The sequence below is a fragment of the Rhinolophus hipposideros genome (assembly GCF_964194185.1).
Source record: "Rhinolophus hipposideros genome assembly, chromosome: 19".
Classification (NCBI taxonomy): Eukaryota; Metazoa; Chordata; class Mammalia; order Chiroptera; family Rhinolophidae; genus Rhinolophus; species Rhinolophus hipposideros.
The window spans coordinates 25,002,479-25,025,406 of record NC_138065.1 but is presented as its reverse complement, the minus strand read 5'-3'; the positions used below and the strand labels follow the sequence as shown (position 1 = coordinate 25,025,406).

The window sequence follows — 22,928 nt, the reverse complement described above, 5'->3', positions numbered from 1 at the left end:
TTGTAAGTAGAATAGATGTCCACTTTCTGTCTTTCTGGGTAGACTGCTTATGAAGACAAGGTAGATTTAAAAAAAATACGTAAACAATTATGCAATCTGTTGTAGTCTTGCATATTTTGATGTTGTTTACTGAATTACATTTGCCCTCACCAAAATTAAAAGAAAGAAGGAAGAAGAGACTAAATTATGATTATGTATAAAACCAATAAATCCTGAAAGTTCAGACTCATTCAGTTATATGCTCTATGGAAAAATTATTAAAAGTGTCTGCACTTTGGCTAGAGAGAGATGGAGCTTTTTGCTTGATTGTGCCACATTTTATATCATATGAATATAATAGTTGTTATTCAGCTATGGTGGACTTTCCTCAAAAATATCCATATCTGGGGGTCTCAAGTGAACCCAAATAACCAAATTGGAGGAGGGACAGGAAGAGTTTGTCCTGGTTTCCTGGATTGAAAAAAGTTGGTCACTCTTTGCTTTCATGATTTGCCAAAGTTGCTTGGATCAATTTCCACCCTTAGATTCCTGGATAAATGCTTTGGTTGGAAGTCATTTTCCCTGTTTTCTTTGTCACAGGGTCTGAGAGCAGACACAGACCTTCCCACAGTAATTCATGCCTATGTGACCTCTGCCTCGGATTACTGCAAAACAATCTCTTCCCATAGATGTCTAGGAAGCCTTCTTTGGCTGGTGCCAAAGAGATGGTGTCATTTCAGGGGTACAAACTAAAATAGCACATTGCACTAAAGCTATGCAGGCTCTTAGCCACCAGCCCGCCCCTGATTTATGGCCTCCAGTGACCTCACAGTGACCTATTTAGATCAGTCCAAAGCCAAAAGGAGCCAAATGTTACAAATAAAGCATTTTTTAAAAATGATTATTTAATATCTCTATAAGCAGCCAGAAACGTCTTTTTAGGAATGCTATGTGACATACTTGAGTATGCCTTCTATAGGACTTGAGTCAAAAAGTAAAAGTATATGCATATCTATTGTATGTGTGGCAAAATAATCTTTTTTACAGAAAAAGAAATGTATAGTTGTTATGACCAAAACAGTGTAACAAATTGAGAGTATTGTCCTTCCTCCTTAATAGAAGTCACTTCACTTACTCAAGTCAACATATTCACTAAAGAGGTGTGGTTTATCCAGTTAACCACACCTCACGTGTTCCATTGTGCATAGCAAGTGTCAGCTTATTCAACTTCCTGTTTATTTTTGGATGGCTAAATTTTGCCTATTGATTGTTTGCCAAACAGCTGTGGTATTTAACAAAGATGTTTACAATTCAATCATTTCAGAGGAGGTATTAAAGAAGGAAAAGGTGTTAGTTGAGTCAAATTGAAATGACTATTGCAAGTACAAGAAAAAAGGCAGAGAAGGGTTGGAGAGGAAAAAAAACATAGTGACTGGTCCTGGCAAGGGAAAATGGAGAGAAGAAAGCAAAACCCAAAATGCAGGTGTTGGTGTGATATTGAACATTCATTTACTTTCTTGACATCCAGTATGTTCCAGGCTGTATTGGGAGATGGTTTCGGGGGGTAGGGTGTGCTGGAATGTGGATGTGCCCAGCTGACTAGGAGAGTGATGATTGAACAGCATGTGTACGTCAGAGTGAAGGAGGGTTTGTCCAGAATCTGAAGTGTTCTGTGTTTGATCCTTGTTGATAGACAAGCCAGGTTATTTAAGCTGAAAAACCACTTCACTTTTTGTTATGTAGAGAGAGCATATTTTATCAGTCATCTAGAATTTCCCTTCAAGAATAAAAGAACTATCTACTTGATCATTTTTAGATATTGTTAAGAGAGAGATTTTGACCTGTGCTGGGAAAACAATCAAATGGCAGACATAACAGCCAGTTTTACTCCAGAAGGTAAATTAGTAATTTATATGATTATCATTCTTTCACATGTGGACTTTCTATATCTTATGTTTTTTCATAACATAAGAAACATTTGTTAAGCCTCAACTTGCTTAACAAATGCTTCAGGCAAAAGACATTTAAAGATCAATGATGGATACAAAGTAAAAATTTTGGACCTTAAAATGTGAAAGTGAGTAAAAAAAAAAATATATGAAAGTGAGGAAATATAAACTTTTGGAGGGATGAGGTGTCCATTTTCCCAACTGAGAGAAAGAGAAAGCAGTGTGTCAAAATTTGTAAAGATTTTCATTAATAGATAGTAAACAGAGGGTATTTCATCTGCTGTACTGTGTGGTTTAACCATAGGAAATAATCATTTCTAAATCAAATAAAGAGGAGAAAGAACAAGTTGCTGACTTCTGGAAAATGATGAGGTTACAGGGCCATCTTTTCACTGCAATTTTTCCTTCTTAGTTTTTGGATCATTGGGAGTTACATGTTTAAATATTTATACTATACAATTCAAACAGCAAGAGGGAAAGACCAGCTGGTCCCTTTCCCCTCATGACTTCATTCTAAACTGTCCATTCTGTAAGAAGTACTGAGCTAAGAAACAGGGAGGAAATAACTTGACTTTTCTATCACAGATTGAGTCAGCTGGCTGAACAGTTGAATATAATTATTTTTTCTCTATAAACTGGCAACTCTGAGAGGAAGTAAATATGAAAATGTTTTCTATGGTAGGATTCTTCTTTTTATAACAGCACAATGAATCAATAGAACGGTATTTGAAGAACAGTGCATCAAAGAATCAAATATGCAGATATGATTTGTGGAAGGTGCTCTCAACCACTTTCACACTTTCAGATAAATTACATGACTGCAATGTTAGGAAAAAAATTTTTTTCCTTCAGTGTGTGGTTTACAGGCTGAAGGGTACCAAGGTAATTTCTGGGGTGGGACATGTCTAGGCCCCTAAAATCTCCATTAGCATCTTTAAAAACTGAAAAATAAATTAGAGTTTTAAATCTTGATATAAAGCATGATAAAAAGCTTTTTCAGAAAACATTGCTATTTTGAAAGATCTGCACTTTACTGAGTAAAAACTTGTACGCTTGCTCTCCAAACAGTGTCCAGTGGAGGGCCAGACCCCTCTTCCAGCCATATTGCTATACTAAGTACTTTGCATACAAAAATTCTAAAGCCACCATTGTTTTTAAATCTTTGATATTTACCATTCAGACTTTCAAACTGAGGGAACGTAGCATAGAAGAAAGAGCAGAATATTTGGACTTAAAAGACCTAGTTCAACTTACTAGTAGTTTGACTTTAGGCAAATTACCTAACTTTTCAAAAGCTTCACTTTCCATCTTCCATATGGAGATGATGATAATTGTGGTGATGCTTATTAGGATGGGGTAGTGGATGTGGTCTTGATGGTGATGGGGCTGGTGGGGCTGGTAGTGATGATGGCGATGAAGATTATGATGGCTGTGGTGGTAATGTGATATTGATGATGGTAGTGATGGTGATGATGATGGTGGTGAGGATGGTAATAATGGTAGTGATGATGGTGATGGTGATATGATAATGATGATGATGATGGTGATGTGATGAAGGTGATGATGGTTGTCATCTCCTCAAAAATTACTATGAAGTTAAATGAGATAACATATGAGGTAATGGAAAACTATTAAGGGCTTACTGTATAAATGTGGAGGCAAAGAATAATATCTTTAACAGCATCTTTAACAATACACAATCATTTTACTATGATTTTCTCAGCTGTCTCAACCTCTCAAATCTATACAATTTCCCTTTTCTACTCCTGGCCTGTGATTAAAAAAGACACAAGCTAATAAGACCACAGCCATTGAGATTTCTCACTTCAAATGCTTTCCTGAGAATACAAAGGTATGTCTAGTTCATAAATTTACAAATCTTATCTCCACTATGTGACCAAGGCAGGTCTCAGAATATAAATCCATTGCGTGGCACAGAATAAGTATGTGATTTCCTACCCACGTTTTATTGCTTTTACAAATTTGGTCTCCCTCTGAAAATTATTTGAATATTGAAGAATAATATACATTATGGCAGTCTGATTTTTCTTTCTATATTTTTTAAATTTTTGTGCTTTATTGCAATGCCACATATATTTTTTAAAATCAATTTATTGGGGAATAGTCTGTTTCTCCAGGGCCCATCAGCTCCAAATGGTTGTCCTTCAATCTAGTTGTGGAGGGTGCAACTCAGCTCCAAGTCCAGTTGCCATTTTCAATCTTTAGTTGCAGGGGGCACAGCCCACCATCCCATGGAGGGAATTGAACTGGCAACCTTGTTGTTAAGAGCTCGCACTCTAACCAACTGAGCCATCTGGCCACCCCTCCGGAAGCTCAGTGGCTGCTCGTTGTCTTCAATCTAGTTGTGGAGAATGCAGCTTACTGGCCCATGTGGGATTCAAACCAGCAACCCTGTTTTTCAGAACTCACACTCTAACCGACTGAGCCATCCGGCCACCCCAATGGCAGTTTTCTTATGGATAGAGTCTCTTTGCCTTGGTCATGAATGCTGGAGGCAAAGAACAACATCTTTAACAGCATCTTTAACAATATACAAACCCTATTTCCTGAATAAATATTTGCTTGAAGTAAATACACCACAGATACTGCCTCCCCAACACTACTTTACAGAGTTCTTTTAGTTTTTATTTTTGTGTTTTGTTTTGTTTTTTTATGATTTGTGTTTTTCAATTACAGTTGACATACAATATTATATTAGTTTCAAGATTACAACATAATGATTACACATTCACCCTGATAAATCTAGTGCCCATCTGACACCATACAGTTACAATGTTATTGACTATATTCCTTATGCTATATGTTACATCCCCATAATTGTTTTGTAACTACCAATTTGTACTTTTTAATCCCTTCCCCTTTTTTCCTCATTTTCTCACCCTCCCCCCCATCTGGCAACCATCAAAATGTTCTCTGGATCTCTGAGTTTGTTTCTGTTTTGTTGGTTCATTTATTTTGTTTTTTAGATTTCACATATACATGAAATCACATGGTATTTGTCTGTCTCTGTCTGACTTACTTCACTCAACACAATACCCTGTAGGTGCATCCATGTTATTGCAGATGGCAAGATTCCATTCTTTTTTATGGCTGAATAATGTTCCATTGTATATATGTACCACCTCTTCTTTATCCATTCATCTATTGATGGACACTTAGGTTGCTTCCATATCTTGGCTATTGTAAATAATGTTGCAGTGAATATATATACGCATATGACTTTTAGAATTAGTGTTTGGGGTTTCTTCAGATAAATACCCACAAGTGAAATTATTGGGTCCTTCTTTGTCTCCTGTTATAGCCTTTGTTTTAAAGTCTATTTTGTCAGATATAAGTATTTCTACCCCAACTTTTTTTTTTTCACTTCCATTTTCATAAAATATCTTTTCCTATCCCTTTACTTTTAGTCTGTGTACCTTTCTATGTGAAGTGAGTCTTTTGTAGGTAGCATATGTAAGGGTCTTGTTATCTTATCCATTCATCCACCCTAGATCTTTTGATCGGAGCACTTAATCTATTTACATTTAATGTAATTGTTGATAGATATGTAGTTATTCTCATTTGATTATTCATATTTTTTATCCCTTCTCCTTCTCCTTCTCCTTCCCCTTCCCTTTCCCCTTCCCCTTCCCCTTCCCCTTCCCCTTCCCCTTCCCCTTCCTCTTCTCCTTCTCCTTCTCCTTTCCTTCTCCTTCAAGAAGTCCTTAACATTTTTTGTAATACTGGTTTGGTGGTGATGAACTCCTGTAGCCTTTTCTTGTGTGGGAAGCTCTTTATCTCTCGTTTGATTCTAAATGATAACTTTACTAGGTAGAGTAATCTTGATTGTAGATCACTTTGAATATTTCCTGCCAATCCCTTCTGGCCTGAAAACTTTCTGTTGAGAAAATCAGATGCAAGTCTTATGAGAGCTCCCTTGTAGGTAACTGTTTTTCTTTTGCTGCTTTTAAGATTCTCTCTTTGTCTTTAACCTTTGGAATTTAAATTATCATGTGTCTTGGTGTGGGACTCTTTTGGGTTCATCTTGTTTGGGATGAACACATGGGCCATCTTTGAACACATGGGTTCATCTTTGAGTTTCCTGTGCTTGTATGTCCATTTGCTTCACTAAGTTAGAGAAGTTTTTAGTCATTATTTCTTCAAAAAGGGCTTTTTTGTTTTTTTTTTAAAAGATTTTACTGGGGAAGGGGAACAGGAATTTATTGGGGAACCGTGTGTACTTCCAGGCCTTTTTTTCCAAGTCAAGTTGTTGTCCTTTCGATCTTAGTTGTGGAGGGTGACGTTCAGCTTCAAGTTGTCCTTTTCAGTCTTAGTTGTGGCAGCTCAGCTCCAGGTCCAGTTGCCATCACTAGTTGCAGGGGGCACAGCCCACCATCCCTTGTGGGAGTCGAACCTGCAACCTTATGGTTGAGAGGACACTCTCCAACCAACTGAGCCATCTGGGAGCTCAGCAGCAGCTCAGTTCAAGGTGCCGTGTTCAATCATTAGTTGCAGGGGGTGCTGCCCACCATCCCTTGCAGGAGTTGAGGAATCAAACTGGCAACCTTGTGGTTGAGAGCCCACACTCCAACCAACTGAACCATCCAGGAGGCAGCTCAGCTCAAGGTGCCGTGTTCAACCTTAGTTGCAGGGGGTGGAGTCCACCATCCCTTGCAGGAACAGAGGAGTTGAACCAGCAACTTTGTGGTTGAGAGCCCACTGGCCCATGTGGGAATCGAACCGGCAGCCTTCGGAGTTAGGAGCATGGAGCTCTAACCACCTGAGCCACCGGGCCAGCCCTTCAAATAGGTTCTTGATCCTTTGTTCCCTCTCTTCTCCTTCTGGTACTCCTATGATGTGAATGTTGTTATGCTTGATGTTGTCCTAGAGGTCCCTTAAACTATCTTCACTTCATTTTTAAAATTCTTTTTTCTTTTTGTTGTTGTGATTGGGTGTTTTCTGCTATCTTGTTTTCCATATCAGTGATTTGAACCTCTGCTCCATCTAATCTATTGTTGATTCCTTCTAATGTATATATTTTGTTAAGGTTTTATTGGAGAAGGAGAACAGGACTTTATTGGGGAACAGTGTGTACTTCCAGGACTTTTTCCAAGTCAAGTTGCTGTCCTTTCAATCTTAGTTGTGGAGGGCGCAGCTCAGCTCCAGGTCCAGTTGCTGTTGTTAGTTGCAGGGGGCGCAGCCCACCATCCCTTGCGGGAGTTGAACTGGCAACCTTGTGGTTGAGAGGACGCGCTCCAACCAACTGAGCCATCTGGGAGCTCAGCAGCAGCTCAGCTCAAGGTGCCATGTTCAATCTTAGTTGCAGGGGCACAGCCCACCATCCCTTGTGGGAGTTGAGGAATCGAACCAGCAGCTTTGTGGTTGAGAGCCCACTGACCCATATGGGAATCAAACCGGTAGCCTTTGGTGTTAGGAGCATGGAGCTCCAACCACCTGAGCCACTGGTCTGGCCCCCTCTAATGTATTCTTTATTGCAGTTATTGTATTTTTCATTTCTGACTGGTTCTTTTTTATATTTCTTATCTCAATTTTTATGTTTCATATCTCTTTGTTGAAGTTCTCCCTGAGATCCTTTTAACCAGTGTTTTGAGCTCTGCATCTTGTAGATTGCTTGTCTCCATTTTGTTTAGTTCTTTTTTGGGAGGTTTGCTCTGTTCTTTCATTTGGGATATGTTTCTTTGTCTCCTAATTTTGGCTGTCTCCTTGTGTGTTTTTTTTTCAGCATAATAGGTAGAGCTGTTATGTCTCCTACTCTTAGTAGAGTGGCCTTATGTAGTGAAGTGTCCTGTGGGGCCTAGTGGCAGATTCCTTGATCATCTGAGCTTGGTGCTCCGGATCTGTCCCTTATGTGGGTTGTGTGTGCCCTCCTATTGTAGTTCAGCCTTGATTGCTGCTGGCACATCAATGAAAGGGATTGACACTTGGGCTAATTGGTTATGAAAACTGTCCATGACTACAACAGAGGAGGTGTTTTTCAGGGGTTGACCCTACAGGCAGGATTCACTTTAGCACAGCTCTGTTGCCTTCCCAGTCTGCTCTTTGGGTATGTCGTTTGTGGAAGTGGTTCCATGATGCTCTGGTGTAGCCTGAAGCTGGCCACTGAATATATTGGTACCAGGGCCTCTTGGGAAGGGCTCTGGTGAAGGCCAAGGTCAGCTGCTGCCTGTTCCCTGCCCAGGGCCACTTGGTATGAACTAAAAAGTAATCTGCAGATGGTTGCAATTTGTGCTGGGCTTGGAGGTTCCCAGGAGAGGCTAAGCTGTGCACTGAGGCTGACTGCATAGCAAGAGGTATGGGCCATGCTGAGACCAGATGATCCTTATTTAGGGTTTATGAATGTTTGAGAGATTTTAGAGTCTGCAGCATGAGCCAAGACAGTCCATTTGTATGGAAAAGCCTCTGCAAGTGGCTTGGTTGGGCCTGCAAGTTGTGTGGAGTGCGGTCTCAGGAAATCACCAGGGCAAGGAGAAAAGTGTTAGCCAAGTTGATGGGGACCCAGATATGGCATCAGCCTAAGTCTTCATGCTAGGTGGTGGGAGGGCTGTACATAGGAACAATGGCTTCTGCTGGTACTTCTATCTGGAAGAAAGCTGCCCTTCTAGTCCTTGCCTTGAAGCCAGACAATTCAGTTTCTTCCAGTATGTCTTTGTGCCTTTTGAGCTGCTGCCCCAGCACTGGAGCTCAGAGCAAGTGAGTCCGTCAGCAAGCAAGTCCATGTGAGAACCCTTTAAGAGGGACTCCAGGTGTCCTCCGTCTCACTCAGCCACCATCTCTGCTGGTTTTAAAGCCAGAAATTATGGGGACATCTCTTTTAGGCACTAGAATACTTGGCTGGAGAGCCTGGTGTGGGGCTGGGACCAAGCTCACTCCTCAGAGGGGACCTCCACAGCCAAGATCTCCCTCCTGATTTTTAACCACCACACATGGGTATGGGACCAGCCTGTTCAGGTCTATGCTCCTCCGACCAGTCTCAATGTGGCTTCTTCTTAGTTATAGGACTTACATGTTCAGATAGACTTCAAGTGATGCTCATTGATGGTTGTTCTGTAGTTTAGTTGTAATTTTGATGTGGTTTACAGAGTTCTTTTAAAAAAGTAATCTGAGAAAGGCTGGGCTTCCTATATTTGTTAAAACATTTCCAATTTAAAGATAACACCCCTTGAAAAAAATTTTTTTAATTGGGGAATACTGGCGAACAGTGTGTTTTTTCCAGGGCCCATCAGCTCTAAGTCAAGTCATTGTTCTTTCAATCTAGTTGTGGAGGGTGCAGCACAGCTCCAAGTCCAGTCACCATTTTCAATCTTAGTTGCAAGGGGCACAGTCCACCATCCCATGTGGGAATTGAACTGGCAACCTTGTTGCTGAGAGCTTGTGCTCTAACCAACTGAGCCATCTGGTCGCCCCAACACCCTGAAATTTGAATTATATATATGTTATAGCATTTTAGGATAGTAATTAAGATTTTAAACAAATCTTCCACACTGTCCCCTCTAGTGGTATTTTGTTTAGTTTTTACTTCCATTGCTTTTTTAATATATTCAATGATAAAACCTCCTGAAGGAAACCACAGTAATCCATGTATGCATATTGTTGTGAAATATATTAATATGCATGCACATGTACAGGAGGACAAACATTAGCTCAGTTGCTTAATAATCCTGCATAGGGCAGAGCACAAGTTAATCGGATCAACCTGCTGTGAACTAACCAACAAATACTTATTGAGCACCAGTTAGTGAAAGTTAGGACCAGGGCACAAAACTGGTCAGTTAAGTCAGAAATGGAACCAGTTTTAGCCATGTGGACTAGAAATGGATCAAATCAAATCATCCCCGTTCTTAGAAAGACAACTGCCTGTTTCTGTCCAGTCTGCAAGATAAGAATGGTTCTTCAGATGACCCTTTGATTTGATGATAGGAACTGAATTGATTTGATGATAGGAACACTATTTCTGAACTCCAATTAAGCAAAATGTTATCCCAAAGGAAAGGAATTCCATTCTTCTCCTTAGCAGGAAAAAAAAAATCTTAATAATTATTATATTTTGAGTTTTCTCCAAAAAAAGTGAAATTTTGTTTCCTCATAATATGGAATTATATACATAATTTCCTTGGGTTTTTTTTTGTTGTTGTTGTTGTTGTTTGTTTACTTCTTGGCCCACAAAACCTAAAATTGTACTGTCTGGCTCCTTACAAAAACAGCGTGGCGAACCCGGTTCAGGTCATCAACTTCCAAATCATTTTGCCTCTTACATCAATGAGAATTTCTTAACCATCTCTCTCTCCAGCCTTTTCCCTTCTCACTCCTGTTGAGAGGGTCTTTTCATCATTACACGTCCATTTAAGATGAGATTTGTCCCCATCCCAACTTGTTATTTAGACATTCTTTTTAAGAGACTATGTCACCATATTACATTACTCTATAAAACAAACTGGAAGAATGATGAAAAATCAGTGGTCCAAGACAAAACCAAAGACAGCATGACCTGAGTGGGAGAGGGCAGAGAAAGCAACATCACTTAGGGAGGAAAGAAACACAATAGGACCAAGAATCTATTCTCCCAGGCCATCAACGAATTGAGAGAAGACAGCACACAGGAAATGTCCAGGGTCCTGCCCACTTATACCTCTGCATCATTAAAGGAATCTCCTCCCCATTTGACTCTTTCAGTTCACATGGCTCCAAGAACTGAAGCCCTTGGACTTCCTCGCGTAGTGAGAAATGACTGATGCATGAGTATGACTCAAAGTCATCTTTTTAGCTTTTCCTCACATACCACTCCAAATCTGCCCACTCATCAAGGAGAAATGGTGCCAGACCTCAGAGGCATAGCCTAAAGAAACACAAATTGGAAATACCTTACCTCTACGTTAGGAGATTACACAGGATTAGCAGAATTTTGATCATCCCAAAACAGCGCTGGCTCTTGACCATGGTCCTTCATCTTTAAGGCAGATGGGTGTATGTCCTCTCAGCCTGCATGTTAATTTGAGGACAAGGAAGCCTTTTCAAAACAGGCACCGAGAAGAGAATGAAAAGCACAGCCTCACAAAATTTTAGTGAGGGCCACTTGGCTCCTGGTTGCTAAGCATTAGAAGGAGCAGCAATGTTTAGCTCTCTTCGGCATCTCTGAGCAGTTCTAACTTACCAGAGGGGAAAAACATCTTGCTGTTAAAAAGGTTAGGGAGGGGCGGCTGGTTAGCTCAGTTGGTTAGAGCATGGTGCTCTTAACAAAGTTGCTGGTTCGAATCCCCCATGGACCACTGTGAGCTGCGCCCTCCACAACTAGATTGAAACAACTACTTGACTTGGAGCTGATGGGTCCTGGAAAACACACTTAAAATAAATTTAAAAAACAGGTTAGGGAGCCACTGTGCACTGTCAGTGAGAATATAGAATGGTGCAGCTGCTATGGAAAACAGTATGGGGGTTCTTTTAAAAATTAAAAATAGAACTACTATATAACCCAGCAATTCCACTTTTGGTTACAGACCCAAAAGAATTGAAAGCAAGGTCATGAAGAGATATTTGTATGTCCATGTTCATAGCAGCAGTATTCACAATAGCCAAAATGTAGAAACAATTCAAGTATCCATCGACTGACTGCTCAATGGGCAAACGAAATGTGGTATATACATTCAATGGAATAATATTCAGCCTTAAAAAGGAAGGACATTCTGACACATGCTACAATATGGATAAACCTGATAATATTAAGCTAGGTGAAAGAAGCCAGTCACAAAAAAAACAAATACTGTATGGGTCCACTATATGAGGCATCTAAAACCATCAATTCTTAGAGACAGGAAGCAGAATGGTGGTTGCCACAGGTTAGCAGGATGGGAGAATGGGGGAGTTGTTCAATAGGTATAGAATTTCAGTTTTCCAAGATGAAAAAAGCTCTGGAGATTGGTTGTACAACAATACAAATATACTTAACACTACTAAATTGTACACTTAAAAATTAAAAAGATGGTAACTCTTATGTTATATGCATTTTACCACATTAGAGAGAGAGAGAGAGAGAGAGAGAGAGAGAGAGAGAGAGAGAGAGTTAGGAAAGGGTACATCAAAAAACAGGAAAGAGCCAGGCAGTTCCTGAAAGTCCGCAGAACAATTGTTTTTTCTTGAACCATGTAAATTTCACAGTAGGGAACTGAATTTCCAAGTGAGATAGATGTGGTTCTGATTCAACACCAAGGCTGGGCATATCTGACACAATCTTAGAAAGATTATATAGGCTATATAACCTATATAAGCTATCCCATCAAGCCAGGAGTTCACGAATGCAATACAAATTGCTCACAACCACTGAAAGGAGATTAAAGGGAAGGTCAGACGGGAGGGCTGGGAAGTCTTGGTAGGCTTCTTGGAGGTATTTGAAGTAGAGAGCTTGATATCCTTGGGAGCACTGTTATGATAAGCATGATAATCGTGGAAGTGCTTCCATGAGCTCTCCATCTTCATGTGGCTTCCTGTATTTGGTGCTGTGCTCAGCAAGTCAAAATGCTTGCATGTCTTGCTCTTTTGCTCCAAGGCTGTACTTCCATAGACCCTCAGCTGGAAGAGAACTAGAGAGGTTTTTGGTCTCTCATAGAAGCAAGCAATAGGTCAATTCTTTTTGCTAAACTCCATCCCTTTTTTCCCTTTCTCAGGGAGATTAACCAGCCTCCCTCCCTCACATACCCATTCAAGAGTCAAGAGCTTGCAGTCAGCACATTTGCTCTTATTTTAACTCAAATCCCCCGAGTGATGTCTTCAATCACTTCTCTTTATTCTAATCCTGGGGAAAATTGTTCTTCCTCCTATAAGATAGTATGTTGTACCCTCAAAAATCATTAAAAGAACATATTAACATGCCAGTAACTCTCCAAACACTGAAATAGCTAGTCAAATACTTGCATTCCACCAGGCACTTGAGTTGAGTTAAATGCGAGATCTATGCTGAGAAGAGGACCTGTGTACTCTGAGTGATAAAGAGTCTGCATGTCTGTGAATTAGGATCTGAAACATAGAGGTATGTGGCCTCCAGCTGTTGAATTTGAATTCCTTTGAATATTGCATCCACAGCTGTGAGGCCCTTCTCAGAGAGGCCAATGCCCGGTTGGTGATATCCTTATTCTAACTTGGCCACAGTCTTGGGTGCAGAGAACATTCAAGAGCAGGTGTTCACAAATCTATAAAAAACTTACTCAACTCAACTCCAAAAAAACAAACAACCCAATTAAAAAATGGGCAGAGGACTTGAGGAGACATTTTTCTAAAAAGGACATACAGAAGGCAAGACATATGAAGAAATGCTCAACCTCACTAACCATCAGAGAAATGCAAATAAAAACCACAATGAGATACCACCTCACTCCAGTCAAAATGGCTATCATCAATAAATCAACAAACAACAAATGCTGGCATGGATGTGGAGAAAAGGGAACGCTAGTGCACTGTTGGTGGGATTGCAGATTAGTGCAGCCACTATAGAAAACAGTATGGAGGTATCTCAGGAATCTGAAAATGGAACTACCCTATGATCCAGTAATTCCACTCCTAGGCATCTACCCGGAGAAATCCAAAACTCCAATTCAAAAATCTGTATGCACTCCTATGTTTATTGCAGCACTTTACACAATAGCCAAGATATGGAAACAACCAAAATGCCCATCGGTAGATGACTGGATTAAGAAGCTGTGGTACATTTATACAATGGAGTATTACGCAGCCATAAAGAAGAAAGAAATCTTATCATTTGCAGCAACATGGATGGATGTAGAGAACATTATGTTAAGTGAAATAAGTCAGAAAGAGAAAGACAAGTACCATATGATCTCACTTATATATGGAATCTAAAGAAAAGACTATGTGAATGAACTAATCAGAAACAGTTTTGGGGACACAAAGAAAAAACCGAGAGTTGTTAGATGGGTGTGGGGGAGGGGGTTGGGGATAAGGGGAAAGGTGAAGGGATTTGGAAGCAGCTGGTAACCAAAAGATGGCCTCAGAGTTTTTTTGAAAATTAATTTGGGGAAGGTATTCAATAATGTTGTAAAGATTTTGTTGGGTATCCGATGGACATGCGTCCTATTTGGGAGACCACCTCAGGGATACTGTGGATACCTGATCATGGCATTGTACACCAGAAGCTAAACATTAATGAATGCCAACTATAATTTTATATATATAATGTGATGGTTCAGTGTGAGGTCGGAGGGATAGTGGATGGGGGGAGGGGGGTTCACAGTGTGAGGGATATAAATGATGAACGTCTAAGTATTACTTTGTCTTGTACACCTGAAACTAATAAATAAAAAAAATAAAAAATAAAAACATAGACCTGAAAGATAAAAGAAAAAAAAAAAAAAGAGCAGGTGTTCAGTTTATCTTCCTCAAGTAGTCATTTGAGGCTCGTTGAAGGAGGGTCAGTGAAATATATAAGGCCATCATCTCCCAGCCCTGGTGCTGTTAGCAGACAGCTGTTTCAGCCTCTTCCTGTTGCCACTAATGAAAACATAATGGGGATTCCGTGAGAGATATTTAACTGGATTGCTAGGGAAGGCCACACTGTTTGGAGATTTGCTTAACCCAAAGCACTTACATTCATTAACATGGCTGTGAAATTTTCACCTCTAGAGGCCTCAGCATGAATGACCTATTTTGAATGTGATAGCTGATGGCACTTGAGGGGTGTGAATAATGTATTTGGTGCAAAAGCTCTGTCAATGTGATATTGCAGCAGCTCTACCTGTCTGGCTAATTATGGAGGGGGACAGGGCTCTGTCCTGTTTTCACAGCTCCTATCCAGAGCTGCCAGGGAGGAGGATTGTGTGTGAGTAGAAAAGGGAAGAGAGGAAATGGGGCCAGGCCAATGCTACCAAAGAAGGCTTTATGGGCTGAGCAAGCTGTGGGCAGGGTCAGATTTCCACTTTCACCTCCACAGAGTGAAACTGTGTGGCCCACAGGGATGATCTAGTATCCAGTCTCCAACTTTTCATAAAATGTATGTTAGTGGGTGGAAGTGTAGGTTGTGAAGGAGTGATTTAGGAAGCAAAGAGACACTAGATCCTGAAGCCAGCAAAGATACCGAATGGTTTCTAGGCCTCACAGTTGAGGCACTGGCTTTCTAAACATACAGCTGGATTCACTGCTGGAGAGCAGGAACATGAGGGCAGCAGCACAGAGGAACAGAGCAAACAAGCAGAAGGAACCTCAGTCATGGCCTCAGAGTCTCTTCCCTGCGTTTTAAGCTACCTTGATGTTCTGTCACTCTCTAGCTTTGCTTGAATTGTAGCAACAACTCATTTAACCTCACTGAGACCTGTTTCAGATGTTAATTAGACTCCAAAGTAATGTCCATGAAGATTGTGAAGATAACAGCCAGCAACAAAGTTTTAAGTAATAATGGCTTTTGAGCCTGAAATTCATCCTAAAATCACCTCCTAAAGTTAAGGCCTCAACATTATGAATTAGAGAGGACCGACCTTTGGAAAGATTTTTTTGCATAGCTGGGGGCAGTAAGTTAGGAAAGGAATTAAACAGATTCTGTGCAACAACAGCTCTAGCCTGAAATTGAAAGGTAATGAAAATAATTAAAGGCGTTACCCAAAGGAAAAATATTTTTAAAGTATGAATGACTGGATAAAACCAGATCTTTAAAATTTCAATACTCAACAGGCAGTTATTAATGTGTACCAATCAGAGCACTATCAGGAACCTCATGGCTCCCTCTAATTAAAATATTTCAAGGAAGGTTTATTTACAAAAAGATGACTTACAAAGGTGTGAGTGACATGTGGGGAGGCAGAGGGCACAGTGGGGCCTGCGCCATTGCTGGGTCCAAAGAATGGGAGAAGAAGAGGTTGCTAGAAACTGCAAGGAGAGAGTGCTATATAGAGAGGGTGACCTCACAGGGAGGAGCCAGGGAATTGATTAATCACCTCACTTCTTTCCCTTTTTCCTGTCTCCCTCCCATTAGGGCTCCCCATTGGTCAAACCCAATTGTACATCACAGATCAGGGCAGTTGTTCATGTGGTCCAGATAGGGTAGCCTCCAGGGCAGATAGCAGAAGAGAGAAAGTTGGAGAGCAGACAGAAAGGGGCAACTTGAGGTATCCCGCAAGCCAGGGACTGCATTGGGCCTGGGGACACAATACAAATAAATCAGCTTGGAGAGGCTTACAGACAAATCTATTCTTTAATGTTTCCTCTAATAATGAGAGAAAAGGGAAGGGATTTATTATAAAGAGAAAGTCAATTTAGAACCTTTAAAAAAGCCTTTATATCAAGTACCTGGGATTGTGTTTACACATATATTGATAGTTTCCAATCACTTCTACCTTCATTTTGAATCATTTTATACTTATGCTAATATATTTGTGTGGTAATTTTTATTGAATTAAATTTATACTGTTTACCTTCAGCCTTATAGGAATTAGTAAAGTTAATGTTCTGCCAAAAAGTTTGTAAGTCTAGATTGGAGGCTTCAAAATGTGCTCTGAGGACCCCTGAAGTTTCCCCAAGAGTCTTGCAGAGGGTACCCAAGGTCCTCAACGACTTTGAAAAATATTAAAGGATTTAGACTAGATTATGTTGTATATAAACATGTCTATGTATAAAAACATGTAAACTATAAAATGGCCAATCCAGATTATGTTATAGTATTATTTTGGTCTTAAGACCAAAAAGTTGAAATCTGCTGGTCTAAATCATAGTATTACAAAAACCGACCTCTACATGTAATTTAATAATAATAATATATAAGAAGGGGTGCCCGGATGGCTCAGTTGGTTAAAGGACGAGCTCTGAACAATAGGGTTGCCGGTTCGATTCCCACATGGGCCAGTTAGCTGCGCCCTCCACAACTAGATTGAAGGACAATGACTTAGAGCTGATGGGCCCTGGAGAAACACACTGTTCCCCAATATTCCCCAATAAAATTTTTTTTTAAAATAATATATGAGAAATCCAATCTCAGGTTTCTAGAGAGAAGAGGATTTTTTGCTGTAATGCATTTAGGGCATATTTTATTTCCCGTCAGCTTTGAATATTTTGCTGATTACTTTCTACCCATGCATCCTCCAGGTCATTTGGTGTAGAGCCAGAAGTGGGGTAGAATAGGGTTCGGGGTCAGGGTAAACTGAGTGCACCCCTGAGACATTCATTCCTAGTACAGACTAAAATGCTACTGACACAATGTTGGCCACAAAAGTTTTCTACTGTGCAAGCAGATAAGTGTGACAATGGTAGAGAAACAACAGCCTGAGGTGGTCACTCCCTGGAGGACCTTATCATCGGTACCAGACATGGGCAAAGGAAAATGGGGTCTTGCTCTCATCAGTTCAGAAAGTCCTAAGCAAGACGTAGCTGACAGTGGTCAGGTGGAAACATACTTCTGTAGGTGCAACTCTGATGCCAGTAAATGCAGGCCTGTAATGCTCTTTTTTCAGTAGAAAGGTGACAGAAGCCAGCAGGGGCATTGTATGCTCTCACTCCACGTCTAGTCAACATTTATTGACTATGCTCCAAACCATTGTTATAGAGGTTACAATACTGTAAGTGGCACTAAGCGTAGTTCCTGACATCAAGGAGCGTATAAACTAATGAGGAGAAGGGCACCAAATAGCTATGACAGAAGGAAGATATGAGATTGGGTCTGTATTAAGGGGACACAGTACTTACAGGAGGGCCAAGGAAGATGTCATGAAAGAGGTATCGTTTGAACAGGTCTTTACAAGCCAGGCAGGATTTTTAGAGACAAACAGCAGAGGTAGGAGAGACTGAGCAGACTTTCCAGGCAGTTGAAATGGCCTGAGCAAAAAGATGGAAGCAGGAACCGTCAAATGGGAGAGCCAAAAGGAAGCTTGGCGATCAAATTGTCTAAACTCTTCATTCGACAGGTGAGGACACCGAGATCACAAAGATTGGAATTTGCCCTGCATTTGCTATTGGGTAGAACCAAAATAGAACCCAAGCATCTCAATTCAAAGTCCAAGACTCTTTCCAGGGCTATTCCCTGGACACTGAGCATAGTAGGGATGAGCTTAGGGCTGGCATTGCGGAGTGGTAGGGTGCAACTGCAAAGGCTTCTAGAACCACACCGTAGTGCCAAGGGGGCTGGACATCTGTCTGGACCTTATCCAGACCAGCGTTTCCCAAAGTGTATTCTGGCACGATTGCCCCAGAACCATCAGTGTGCTTGTTAGAAAGACTGATTTAGAACAGAAAGGAGTGTGACTTGAAAATCTGTATTTTAAACTCCTTCCCAGAGTGATTCTTATGCTCTTCATAAATTAGAAAATTAATAATACCGAGAAATAGAGAATGATTGTTGGAGCAGCAAATAAAGAATTAGTAGGTGTGAGCAGGTGGAGGGTGAAGAGCGATAGTATGAGAAAGGAATTGGAAAATCTTAGAACTAGCAACATTCAAAGCTATGATTTGGCTCTGCTTTTGGGTGGCCAGATAACTATAGAGAAAGGTCAAAAGAATAGAGAAGGAATTTCAAAATCAGTGTGATAGATCTGCTATCCACGTGGATATTAAGCATCATAGTTATGAAGAGAGATTGTCTGATTACCTCTCTTCGGCACTAGTCAACTAGACCAGGAGTCAAAACTAGAATGCCTCATCAGAGCATTAACTTTACTTCATTATGGGTCTTCCGTGGCTTTCTGAATTCTGTATGAAATGTCTGAAGCTCTAAATCAGAGAAATAAATTGGTTGCATCTTGGATGCTCTCCTTTCTTCTGATGAACTGTGTATTTACTAGGATTGAGCAGTGGCTCAAAGAACAATCAGGCTCGTGTTGCCAATTCTGTTCCCTAACTCAAAACTGGCTAAAAATGCCCATAAGAGAAGAGCAAGGTAAAATTCAGCTCTATGTTCAGCTCTAAGAAACTATGTTCTGTATTGCTGAAGTTCAAACACTCTTATATGTACCAAAAATAATCACATTTCCCATATCACCCATGGGACTTCCTCTTTCATAACACCCACCTCAGTTATTTACGGCCATTCTCACCACCAGTCTCCATGAGATGGGTTCCATAACTCTCATGTTTACCTCTGTGTCTCCTGCCCTTAGCAGAGTGCCTGGCACCTGAGTTGAAATAATAGCTTATTGAAATAATAGCTCTCATTTGTACCTAGGGGTGTTTTCGATTAAGATTGACACGTGGGAAGGAGGTGAGGGCATTTGTGTTAAACTGCTTCTCCTTTGAAAGAACCATATCTTTCTAATGGTATGAAAGAATGAAGTAAAATCTCTCACTAGCAGAGTTTTCTGTAATATCCCTACACCAAGTGCTGAGAAGCTCTGGGCTTCACTGTTTCCCTGGATGAGATTAAAGAGCTCAGGCAAAGGATCAATGAATGCTTTGATCAGCGAAGCTTTGGGATAGAAGACTTCTGCTTTGGCAATAGCAGGGACTAAGAAGGAAGTAAAAGGCATTCTAACCAGAGAGTGGAGATAGGGAGAAATTAACCACCCAAGAATGAGGACTTCAATGAACACACCAGGGACATTGATTTGGGAGGCAGCGTGAAGACCTTTGAAATAAGTGCCAGGAGACCTTAGTTCTTGTGCAGTCTCTATTTGGTTATGCAAACTTGGGCATATCACTTAACTTCTCCAGGATTTGAACCAGACAATCTAATAAAGGTTGTGTCTTGGTTGTGTATAGTTGTGCTGCCTGGTCCTTCCCTCATACATGTACCTGATCTCTAGGAAGAGTCTGTGCTAGGAACTGAGGGGCTACAAGTTACCCAGGACAGCTTCCATCACCAGGAGCTTCCAATACAAGCAGGGAAGTGGGCCCTGTATTGGGCCTTCACCTTCTATATTCCATAGGCTATGCTCCCTTCCTGAGACAGAAGGTCAAGGGAGATGCAGGTTACTGTACCTTCCTCATTCCCTCTCAGAGCTTCAGTCCCAAATCTAGGACAACGAGTGAGGCAACCTCAAGGGAAATCTAAAGGCCACAGTCTGCAGAGCCGCTCCGTGGCGTCTCCTAGACTTCTGGCCTCTGGCTCAGTAAGTGCACACCCTGCCCCCTTAAACCAACCCTCAGCAGAACACCCAAAAAAGGAAATTAGGGTGTGGAGTAGAACATACTATAGTAAAAAGAGCATTAAATTTTTAAATCACCTCTGACTGAATAATTGCTTCACCTTTGTCATCATGAGCAAGTTACTTGCCTCTCAGAGCATCAGTTTTCTTATCTTTCAAATAGGGACAGTAATAGAAAAGGGGATTGTTGTAGGCTAAGTGAGGTGTTGTCTATAAAGAACCTTGCATCATCTAATTGTTTCTTTTTATCCTCTGTCTTTTCCCTCCCATAAGATTTGTGTAACACAGCAGTCCCATTACACATCAGGAAAATGGTAGAGTTAAGAAGGGACTGTTCCATAGATAAAAAGAAATGAGAAAGGAGACAAAGAAACAGAAAAGCCTGGCTCAACTGTCAGGTATCCACAGGGACACAACAGGGATGAGGCTGGGTCCAGACTGAAGAGAAAAGTGAGGATCTCTCTTGCCAGACAGGATAGCAGGGCCACCATGGCCCATGTTTTTTTGCAGGTGTCAAAACCCAGCTTTTGCATGTGTATCTAAAGTTGATTAAACTGTGTGACCTTGGACAAATCACATTAACTCTCTGGAATCTCATTTTCCCATTCATGAAATGGGAGTAACGATGCTTACTGCAGAATTATAATCTGATATATAATAATGATAAAATATTTGTAAAGTATCTGCTCCAGAACATAGGACATAAGAAGATAGTCAATAAACTGTAGTGTTCAGCACGATAAGGATTGGCTCACGTTAACCAGACTCACTAGGGATGCACGTATTGATCAGAATACCAATACCGATACAACATAGGAAGGATAACTTGCCAGACAGACTGGAATGTGCCTATCATGTAGTCAACACATTCTCTCCTCTGAAGAAATGTCTACATTAGGACGCTGAGTGCTGTCAGAAACTATGTTGTAAGTTGAAAGAAGGACAGAGGGAAGTGGGTGTCTCCAACAACCCAGCTGTGATGAAGGGCTCAGACGGTCAAGGCAGTCACTGGTCAGGCTGCTCCTCACCATCTAAGGCGACCAGTACATCGAGCACACTGCTTCTGTTGTTGTATCCTTAGGTGGGTTGTGACAGGATTGATTAGGCTCTGGTTTTAGCCGCTTATGTCCCAAACCTGTGGGCGCACTCTCCTTGCACTGGATGTAGGTGTTTCCCAAGTTGACATCCTAGGGTGTTCCCTTTCGGTCAATGTCTAAGCTCATTGATTCTTACTAATTCCCTCCCAAAGTCACTGAATCCCCAGTTCGGAGGAGGGGATACACTTGTAGTACTCTTCTATTTAACACATTCTAAATACACAATGTATTCATAGACAAGGAAACTGAGGCACAGACAGGGATCCCTATTTAAGGACGTTGTCTCTGGGTCCTTGTAGACCCCAGTCCCATACAGTTTTCATTCCAAAAGACTTTTTGTGGAATGTTTTTGTCTGTCATACAGACCCACACTTTCGTAAAGGAAAGCTTTATGTGTAGTTCAAATTCACCAAAACAAAATTAAAAACAACTCCGTTTCTCTCCACCAGGATGAGATCTCTTTGCCCATACAGACTCCCCAGGAAGGCTTTCCACCGACAATAATCAACCTCAACCCCCCTACACACAGCATGCACGGCACACCACACACACCACACACACACACACCACACACACACACACACACACACACACACACCACACACACACACCACGCACCACGCACCACACACACCCCGCCGCTGCCGCCCAGCGCACCGTTTGCACAGCCTCTATTCCAGATCCCAGAAGGTCAGCTGACAGGGCCTTCTTGTTTGCCAGCGCACCATGCCCTCTCTCCCAGGGCGCTCTCCCCGGCGCGGGTTCCGCCGACTATTCCAAGGCTGAGAACGCGGCCATTGCACGGGAGTCGGGCGCTCAAGAGCAGCGGAAGGCCACAAAGGCCAACCTTGGGAGTTGTGCTTAAGTAGCTGTCAGGCGGCGGTCTTCCCTGCCGGCGGGGCACCGTGACGCCTCAACCTGTGCGCTCTCCCGCCTCGCGCGCGCGCTGCGCGCTCCCCTCCGCGCGCTCCCCGCTCCCTGTGCGCTGGCTCCGCGCTGCGCCGCACCTTCACCGAGCGCAGCGGGCGCTGGGGACCGCGCGCGGGGACCCAACTGCTCCAGCGGCCCTCTGTCCCTGTACCCAGAGAGCGACATCGGGCTGTCTGCGAAGCCGCACTGGAACGGACGCTTTTACACTCCAGAGCCAGTATCCCTGTCATGATGAGGAGCCGGCGTCTTTAGGTATGTGCACCGTTTTATGCGTTCCTTTTTGCTCCTGATTTTGCTCACAACCCGGGAGGTCTGCGTGGCGAGCGTTCGTTGCACGTTGCGAGCCGTAGGTACTAGGGCGTCCTGGGCTTACCACGTCGCGGACGCTTGGGTGTCTGACCCCACTGGAGATGCGCGAAGTTGCTTAGAGGAAAGGGCGCGCGCACTTTGGCAGACAGAACTGAGGTGCCTTTGGCGGGGGGGGGGGGGGGGGGAGGGGGCGACTGGACGGACCTAAGGGTGCCCCAGAGAGTGGGGGGACTGGCCGAGACGATGGTGAGGAGCCTGGGACAGGGCCTGAGTTGGGGACACGTAGGACCCCTAGATCCGTACCCTGGGAGTGAGGTTGCAAGCGTTCTGGGACGGGAGTCCTAGGGGGCCGGCTTCCAATCAACGCCCGCTCAGCGCTGGGATCATGGGCTCCTGGTCTTAACTTGCTCCCCTTGCTCCCAGCTCTCATTGAACTTGGCCAAAAACCAGCCTCTTTCCCGCGTGTTTAAATCCCAAATTGGAGGTAAGAGGTGGGGGGACGAGAATTTAGAGGAAGGGTAAGAAGGAGAATGTGTTGCTCTGAAGCCCGCCTGTGTTGGAAAGATGGGGGAGGGGCGATGCAC

The 22,928-nt window shown here is 42.1% G+C and overlaps 1 protein-coding gene and 1 long non-coding RNA gene across 7 annotated transcripts in view; one reads left to right on the top strand and one right to left on the bottom strand.

Moving 5' to 3' along the window:
* Positions 1–22,928, top strand: part of RIPOR2 (RHO family interacting cell polarization regulator 2) — a 115,293-nt gene that overhangs the window by 5,092 nt on the left and 87,273 nt on the right. For 3 of the 6 annotated variants that reach the window (XM_081026659.1, XM_081026658.1, XM_081026661.1), the window contains exon 1: positions 21,817–22,287. The exons of the other annotated variants lie outside the window; for them this stretch is intronic. The gene's annotated coding sequence lies outside the window, so the exon portion shown is untranslated. Of the gene's footprint in view, positions 1–21,816; positions 22,288–22,928 lie in introns of those variants that run through there. 6 annotated transcript variants of the gene reach the window in all.
* Positions 6,873–22,069, bottom strand: LOC308487858. The gene is made up of 3 exons (XR_013991782.1): positions 21,763–22,069; positions 10,813–10,925; positions 6,873–9,359 (listed from the first exon to the last, which is right to left on the bottom strand). It is a non-coding gene; the product is annotated as an uncharacterized lncRNA (long non-coding RNA).